Source organism: Cebus imitator, unplaced genomic scaffold (assembly GCF_001604975.1).
Source record: "Cebus imitator isolate Cc_AM_T3 unplaced genomic scaffold, Cebus_imitator-1.0 Scaffold63, whole genome shotgun sequence".
In the NCBI taxonomy this organism is placed as follows: Eukaryota; Metazoa; Chordata; class Mammalia; order Primates; family Cebidae; genus Cebus; species Cebus imitator.
Window position 1 is genome coordinate 5,524,893 of NW_016107378.1, and position 8,070 is coordinate 5,532,962.

General features: G+C 54.4%; 1 protein-coding gene across 6 annotated transcripts in view; it reads right to left on the minus strand.

Annotated features, from left to right (window-relative positions):
• Positions 1-8,070, minus strand: part of ADCY7 (adenylate cyclase 7) — a 72,230-nt gene that overhangs the window by 48,975 nt on the left and 15,185 nt on the right. For 2 of the 6 annotated variants that reach the window (XM_037739133.1, XM_017530142.2), the window contains exon 2: positions 1,527-1,809. The exons of the other annotated variants lie outside the window; for them this stretch is intronic. The gene's annotated coding sequence lies outside the window, so the exon portion shown is untranslated. The remainder of the gene's footprint in view (positions 1-1,526; positions 1,810-8,070) is intronic. 6 annotated transcript variants of the gene reach the window in all.

The window sequence follows — 8,070 nt, forward strand, 5'->3', positions numbered from 1 at the left end:
TGATGAAACCCCGTCTCTACTAAAAATACAAAAATTACCCAGGTGTGGTGGTGCAGTACCTGTAGTCCCAGCTACTCAGGAGGCTGAGGCAGGAGGATGGCTTAAACTTAGGAGGCAGAGGTTACAGTGACCCAAGATGGCACCACTGCACTCTACCCTGGGCAACAGAGAGAGGCTCCATCTCAAAAAAGTAAAATAAAACAAAAATGAAAATAAGAAACAAAATACCACCAGAGACACCACCTCCACAAAGTTCACACCTTCTGTTGTGAGGGCCACAGAATCCGGAACAATCTGTGAGCTTCCCCTCCCCCACACCCTGCACCAGGAGCAGCAGGTAAACCTTGGAACCCAGGGCCGCTGGAGTGAGGGGGACGGACACCGGGTGGGAGGGGGAGACTGGGCAGCAAAGGCCTTCCTGAGCGGGCCCCCAGCCACCTGCACTTCCTGCAGGGCCGGCACTTGGCACTTCCTCTCAAATCAGCTGGCTTGTCACTTTTGTGTCTTGTTTAGCTTCTTCCAAGACAATAAATAGTCATGACATCACAATGTCAATGTCCTATTTACAGATTTTCTTTTCCTAAAACAAATACTTAGATTTTAAACATGTCCTTCCACATAGAGGCTAGATCACCCTGAGATTCCCTGGGGAGCCTGGTCCTCACGCTGAGACACACTGGTGCTTGGGTCCACTCTTCACAGCCTTCACCTGCACATTGGTGACGGCCCACAGTCACACAGCCCTGGCCCCCGTCACAGGCAGCCCAGCCTGGCCCCCACCTCCAGGCCCTTGGCTTCCCCCTTTCCTTCTCCCCTCCAGCAATGGCTGGCCAGGGTGGAAGCCCCCAGTCCCAGACGTCCCTGCCCCCACCCTGATGTGAGAGAACAGGCAGCTGCCTCACCCTGTGTCTGTGCATACACGTTTAGATGAATGCATAGAAAGCTCCAGAAAGACCCATGCCCGATGACCCACTCAGCCCCTGGGGGATGGGACAGGCGCTGCAGGGAAAGGGAGAGAAGTCAGCTTTCCGGAGGCATCCTGGTTCCCTGAGCCTCAGGTGTGCGCCCCTTTCAGAGGTTTTGTTTATTTGTTGTTTTATAATTTCACAAAACTAGTTGAATTGCCCTTCCTTCGCCAATGTTTCCTTTCATTGAGAAAAGTCAAGTGTGCTTGTAAATGTAAAATTACACCCTCCAGAAGGACTGTGGACATCTGAGAGTCTGTGGTTCCTAGAATTCCAGATGGAACGGGCCAGATGCACAACATCGCGATCACAACCACACTTTCTTGTCAGGCTGGGAAAAGCCAGTGACAAGTCGTCTCTGGTCCCCTGTTGAGGGGCCGCCTCTCCCAGCATCTGCCCAGGAGGCTCCCGGAGCCACCTCCTCCCCCAGCCCAGACCCTGCCCAGTGCACTCCCAGGCCAGGCTGCCGGGTAAACTGCTTCCCACCCGCCATCCAACCCCGTCCCCAGGGCCTCAAGCCGCTAGGACTGGTGACACTCCATCCCCACACCCCACTTTTACCTGGCTCTCCTCCTGGGCCCCGGTGGCTGGCCAGAGTCTGCCCTTCCTCAGACGCGTCCAGACTCACCCATCCGAAAGCTCCTTCCACGCTACCTAATGAGAGTGAGTCACATCTGGGACCCACCACTTCCTGCTCCGGTGGCGGCAGCAAGGCTAAGGCACAGCCGCGGGCCGGGAGCTTCTCGGGGCGTGCAGGCTCCCTCCCCCAGCCACAGCACTGCTCTGGAAGCTGCCAGGCCAGGCTCCGGGCTCCAATGACTTCATGGAAATTTGAAGCTTGAAGCTGGAACAATTTTGAAACAAAAAATAAAACAAGCACGAAAACCTCCATTAGAAGCCCCGAGACAACTGTTCGAAGTGGAAAGCAAATGCATCCGTAATGGGCAATTAGCAATTAGCGGCCTGGCCTGATCCTCCAGCACACTCTGACGCTCACAGAGAGGCCCCCACACCTTCCTGGGACTCAGTTTCCCTATCTATGTAGTAAGATGGCCCCGTCCGCCTCTGAGAGGGGCCCAGGAAGTGACCTGAGAGTTCAAAGATCTTCCAGTCCAGCCCCCTGCCTCTCCATCCCACCTGCACTCCATGCTGGGAGCAGAGCAGGGGCAAGGCCAAGGCCCATCTTTGGGGCTCCTATTCCAAAATCAGAGTCCCTAGAGAACCCCAGCATCCCTGGGCACCGTGAGGCCAGGAATCAAACCCCAGCCTCAGTTTCCACACTGGGATCATGGGGCACTCGATGGTGAGGGAACAGACCAAGAAGGGCCGGGAGGAGGGAGTGGAGACTCCTCAAACAGAGGGGGAGGCCTCCAACCTGCTGGGCACAACAACACCTGGTCCTCAAGGAGTCCTTCTGAGCATGTGACTAGAGTCCTGGGATTATGAGCTCCTCAAAGCAAGGGTGTACCTCCTCCACCTTCCACATCTGGGTTCAGACAACCCGCTTCTGGTCTTCTAGCCCCTGCACCTTCCTCCATCACAGCACCTCTGTGCTGTGACCACCCCGGTTGCTGGTCTGTCGTCCCTAAGGTATGTCCTTGAGGAGGGCAGAGATGGGAGGGCAACAGTCAGTAGCTGTGTCCCCAGCATTCAGCCCCAGCCTGTCACAGAGTAGACACCCCATGCATACTGATCAGATGGAACTGAACATGTTAGGTGCTGTCTCTCCACCAGGCCCCATGCAGGGGACCACCAGGTGACCTACAGTCTCCTGTCTGGTAGAGACAGGCATAGGACTCACACAGGGCTCCAGGCTGCTCCAGAGGCCACAGGAGGGAGTGGGAGACCTCGGGGCAGCCTCCCCATTAGCACATCCCTCCTACCAGCAAACGTCTCCCAGCCCTGGGTGTCCCAAAGCAGAGAATGAATAGACATTATCATCAAGAGAGGAGAAAGGCAAGCCACTGGCTAGGAGAAATTCACATCCTATATGACTGACAAAGGACTCCTCCCTAGCATATATAAAGATATCCCAGGCCAAGCGAGGTGGCTTAAGCCTGTAATCCCAGCCCTTTGGGAAGCTGAGGCTGGCGGATCATCTGAGGTCAGGAGTTTGAGACCAGCCTGGCCAACATGGAGAAACCCCATTTCTACTAAAAATACAAAAATTAGCCAGGTGTGGTGGCATGCACCTGTAATCCCAGCTACTCAGGAGGCTGAGGCAGGAGAATCGCTTGAACTTGGGAGGTGGAGAGTGCAGTGAGCCGAGATCACACCACCGCACTCCAACCTGGGCAACAGAGTGAGACTCTGTCTCAGGAAAAAAAAAAAAAAGACCTCTCATAAATCAAGAAGAAAAAGACAAATGGCCCAATTAAAAGACGAACAAGAGACTTACATGGGTACTTTGACAAAGAGGATGCCAAAATGACCAATAAGCACATGAAAAAGGCACTCAACACCATTGGCCATCAGCAAATTAAAACCACAGAGAGATTCCACTGTCCTACTAGAATGGCTAAAATTGAAAAAGACAATACCAAGTGTTGACAAGAAGGAGGAGCAGCTGTTCACTCTCATGTACTGCTGGTGGGAATGTAAAATGGAGCCACCACAATGAAAACTGCCTGGCAGTGTGGACGAAAGCAAACCATATGCTTCCCCAATGACTCAGCGGTTCACGCTCAGGTATTTACCCAAAAGAAATGAGTGTGTCCACAAATGACTTCTGTCCAAGTGTTCAGAGAAGCTTTCCTCTTAACAGTCAAACTGCAAAGCTAAACATCCTGCAGTGAGGACATGGATAAACAAATTTTCATGAATTCACACAACAGAAAATGACTCTGCAGTAAAAAGGAAGAGATCACTGCTAACACACAACATGAATGAATATTCCAGATGGCAAGGAGAGTGAGAGACACCCCACAAGAGACACATTCAGCACGTTTCCATTTACGTGAAACTTCAGATATGATCAAACTAATCTAAAGCAGCAGACAGCAAGACAGTGGTTGCCTCTAGGGAGGTCCCTGCTTGGAGAGGGGTACACAGGGACTTCGGGGGCTGAGAAGCTTCTAAATCTCCTTCTGGGTGCCGGTTACATAGGCGAGGGCCTAAGTACACCCACTGCCCTGTACATTGAAGGTTTGTGCACTTGCCTTTGTGTAAATTACCCATCCATTTTTAAGTGGGTACTGAGTGATACCTGTTTGCTTATGCAGGAGGACATAGTGCTGGGTGCTCAGTAGATTCAGGAAACAGAACAGATCTGACCTGGCCCAGTGGGTGAGAGGCTGAAGAGACACATGCCCAGACCCTGAGGAAAGCATGGTGTGGAGATGGAGCAGCTGGGTGTAGATCTTGGCGGGCAGAGGAGGGTGTGGGGAGATCACAGCGGGCTGAGGGGAAGGGGCATCAGAGGCAGGGCAAGTCCAGGGGAACAGCAGGTGGGGAGCAACCCACCACCACCAACATTTCTGCAAGACCATCTCAGCTTGAGAAAAGGGGTGGCTTGGAGAGGGCACATGTGGACGCCTGGACACAGGAAGGGCTCCCCACTGCCCGGCGGGAGCTTACAGCAGGCCCTGGGCTTTCCAGCACCGGCCATAGAGCAGGAAGTGTGTGAAGACAAACTGGCCATACAGCAGGGGCTGTGTGATAACGAAGCCTGCGATTTAATCGTGAGGGATGCACAGTAAACCCTGCTGCTTGCTCACCCAAGGTTCCTGTCCCACTGAGCAGCACCTCCTGCCCCTCAGGCCGCCCTCCCAGTTCTCTCCTCGGAAGGTGTGGCAGTGAGTCTCTTCCCTGCTGCAGCCTCAGCTCTGCCCCACACCAGCTTCTCCCCACAGCCCCCGCCACCCACCACCATTTCACGCCCCACCCCCGATGCTGTCCAAGAGGTCCCTGCAGGCAGGATCTGAGCACACAGGCATCACCCAGGACTTGGCACACACAGCCTCAGTGCACTCCCTGCCAGCCCCACTGAGGAAGGCCCTGCTGTCATCCCTCTGCAGAAGAAAGTACCAAGGCTGAGAGACACCACATCGCTGTTCCAAGCACACACAGCTACGAAAAGGCAGAGCCAGGATTCAAGCTGAGGTCTACCTGACTTCACAACTCATGCTCTCGACCCTCCCTGGGAACAAGGACAAGCTTCCATGGGGACAGGCTGCTCCTAACCCCATTACAAGGTAATAAGTATGGTGGGTGCCCTCACCCAAGATCTCCAGCCCTGGCACACAGTGCTCCCAAATCTGCTGAACAAACTCCCTCTTTCCTTCAGCTCCCCCAGACAAGGGCAACCTTGAGCTTCCGAGGCATCGGACAGGGAAGGCTGGTTTCTGCTTGGCAGAGGTGCCAGGGCACACAGCCCAGTCCCAATCCTTTCCTGTCCCACTCAGCAACCCCCACCCTCTTCCCTGGTGCTGGGGACACAAAGTGACTTGGACATAGTTCTCTTTAGTTCAAGTTCCTGGCTGGGAGGAGGTAAGAGATGCCCACCAAAGGCACGGCATAAAGCTCTGGGGAGAAGCCAGCGGGGCGTGGTGGCTCATGCCTGTAATCCTAACACTTTGGGAGGCTGAGGCGGGTGGATCACTTGAGGCCAGAAGTTGGAGGCCACCCTGGCCAACATGACGAAACCCCATCTCTACTAAAAATACAAAAATTAGCTGGGTGTGGTGGTGGGCACCTGTAATCCCAGCTACTCGGGAGGCTGAGGTGGGAGGATAGCTTGAGCCTGGGAGGTGAAGGTTGCAGTGAGCTGAGATCACGCCACTGCACTCCAGCCTGGGTGACAAAGTAAGACCCTGTCCCCCCCGCAAAAAAAAATTAAAAAACATTTTTAAAAGATCTGGGGAAAAGCACCCAGCAGTGTCCAGGCATATGTGGCCCAGAGTTCAGGGGAGAGAGACCTCCTCCCCCGGAGAAGGATGGGGGCCTCGCTGGAGGAGGAGCCCAAGATGAGGAAGAAGAAGGACTCAGCCAGTAGGAGGGACTCAAACTGCAGCCAAAACGAGGCTGACGGCAGACAGGGCTGTCAGTCAGCCAAGAGACAAATAATACTGAGTGATGAGCAAACAGCTTGGCCCCGCCGCACAAACCCAGATGTGGAGCCCTTCCCGGGGACAGAAAAGCCCCAGCACCCAGTGGGCTTGGAACTCTGAGCATGTCTCTGTAGGGGTGGGGGGATGAGAAGAAAAACTACTGTCCATGGCACCGTCACCTCTTCCTTCCCCTAAGGTCGGGGGTTCACAGCACCCAGAGGAGCCCTGGGAGGGCCTGAGCAATCGGGCTGGCCACTGGTCCCCAACCCCGCCCCTCGTCCCGGCAGGATGAAGATGAGACTTCAGGAAGGGCCTGGAGTTATTCCTCTCTGAGAGCTCCGGAGTCAGGGCTCCAGGGAGAGACGCTGGCAGAGCTAGGGGACCCTGGGGCTCAGGGAGCCCCTCTGTAAAGTTAGGAGATGTGGCCCCCTCCCCTGGGAGCCCGTGAGGGGCTGTGAGAAATGCCCACAAGGCACATGGTGGGTGCTCTGTGCAAGCTGGCAGGGAGGAGGCCAGCCAGGTGTTCTCCCCACTCCAAACCCTAGATTCTGGTTCAGCGACATGCCTGCCCCCCTTCAAAACCCTTCCATGTCCTGCCTGTGGCTCAACTCACTTTTCCATCTTTATCTCTCTCCACTTGATACCCAGCTGCCTGGCTCTTCCATGCCTTTGCTCAGGCCTTAGTGCCCCTGGAATGCTCAAAATGCTGCCCATCCTGCCAGGTACAGGTGCCACCTCTTCCAGGAAGCCTTCCCCAATGCCCCACCATCACCTCCTCTAGGTCACAATGCCACAGGCCTCCCTGAGGCTTCTCCATACAGGATGTCAGGTCCACTCTGGTAACAGTTCCCCATTCCTTGGGGAACCAGCCTGCAGGAGTGGCCTCACAACTAGTGTATATTGAGGAATGGGTGTCAGACCCAAGCGGTCCTGTGAAATTCACTTCCGGGACTTCTGTTGGGACTGTGGGAAAGTGTTCTCATTCACTTGGCAGTAGGTGCGAGCTTCAAGCCACTGGGACCATCTTTGCCATGGTGGGAGTCAGCCTCCAGCGACACTTGCCCCTGGCACTCATGTCCATGCATGGTCCCTTCCCACAGCACCATTAAACATAGTGCCCCGTGGCTACTGCCCCTCCTCTGTAGAATCTAAATCACTGCTACTTCGGCCCAGTTCCAATGCCAGAACAAGGAGAGATGAACAACCCAACATCACGTGAGTCCACTCAAGGGCAGAGGGCTGGCTCCCATGACCCCTGGGGCCCCGATCTCTTTCAGGCCTGGGAGATGGGGCTTCAGAGAAGGAAAGGGGCAACTGGGGTCATGGTGTGTTGCGTAACAGCCGAGAATCCTAAAAGAACAGATGTGAAAGCAACCGCCCTGCCAGCCAAAAGGCCTTATTTCCTTTGAAAAGCTTGGCAGCTGGGCCGCACCAGAGTCCGCCCGTCCTTTCCTGCACCCGGCCCAGTGTGACCCATGGACCGACAGGGAGGAAGGCCAAGTCCCTCCCACCAGATCCTCGAAGGGGGCTACAGACATATCACAAAGTGAAAATATCGGCTCCCAGAACCCCATGTGAAGTGTGACCCCTTTCTTTTTTAGCAGTGTCACAGGGATGCCTGTAGTTTTTTTGCACACAAGAAAATCAGGAAGAAAATGTCCCAAATCTTAGGAGTTATCACTAGGTGATAGAATTTGGCATAGTTTTACTTTAATATTTATCTTTTTGTTTAGATCTGCTTTTCAGTTTTTCTCTAATGAAAATAGACTACCCACATAATTAAAAGAAGAGGGAGGCCGGGCACAGTGGCTCACATCTGTAATTCCAGCACTTTGGGAGGCTGAGGCGGGTGGATCACGAGGTCACGAGATCGAGACCATCCTGGCCAACATGGTGAAACCCCGTCTCTACTAAAAATACAAAAATTAACTGCATGTGGTGGCGCGCACCTGTAATCCCAGCTACTCAGGAGGCTGAGGCAAAAGAAAGCCTTGCGCCCCAGAGGCGGAGATTGCAGTGAGCCGCCTTACTCCAGCCTAGCGACAGAGCGAGACTCG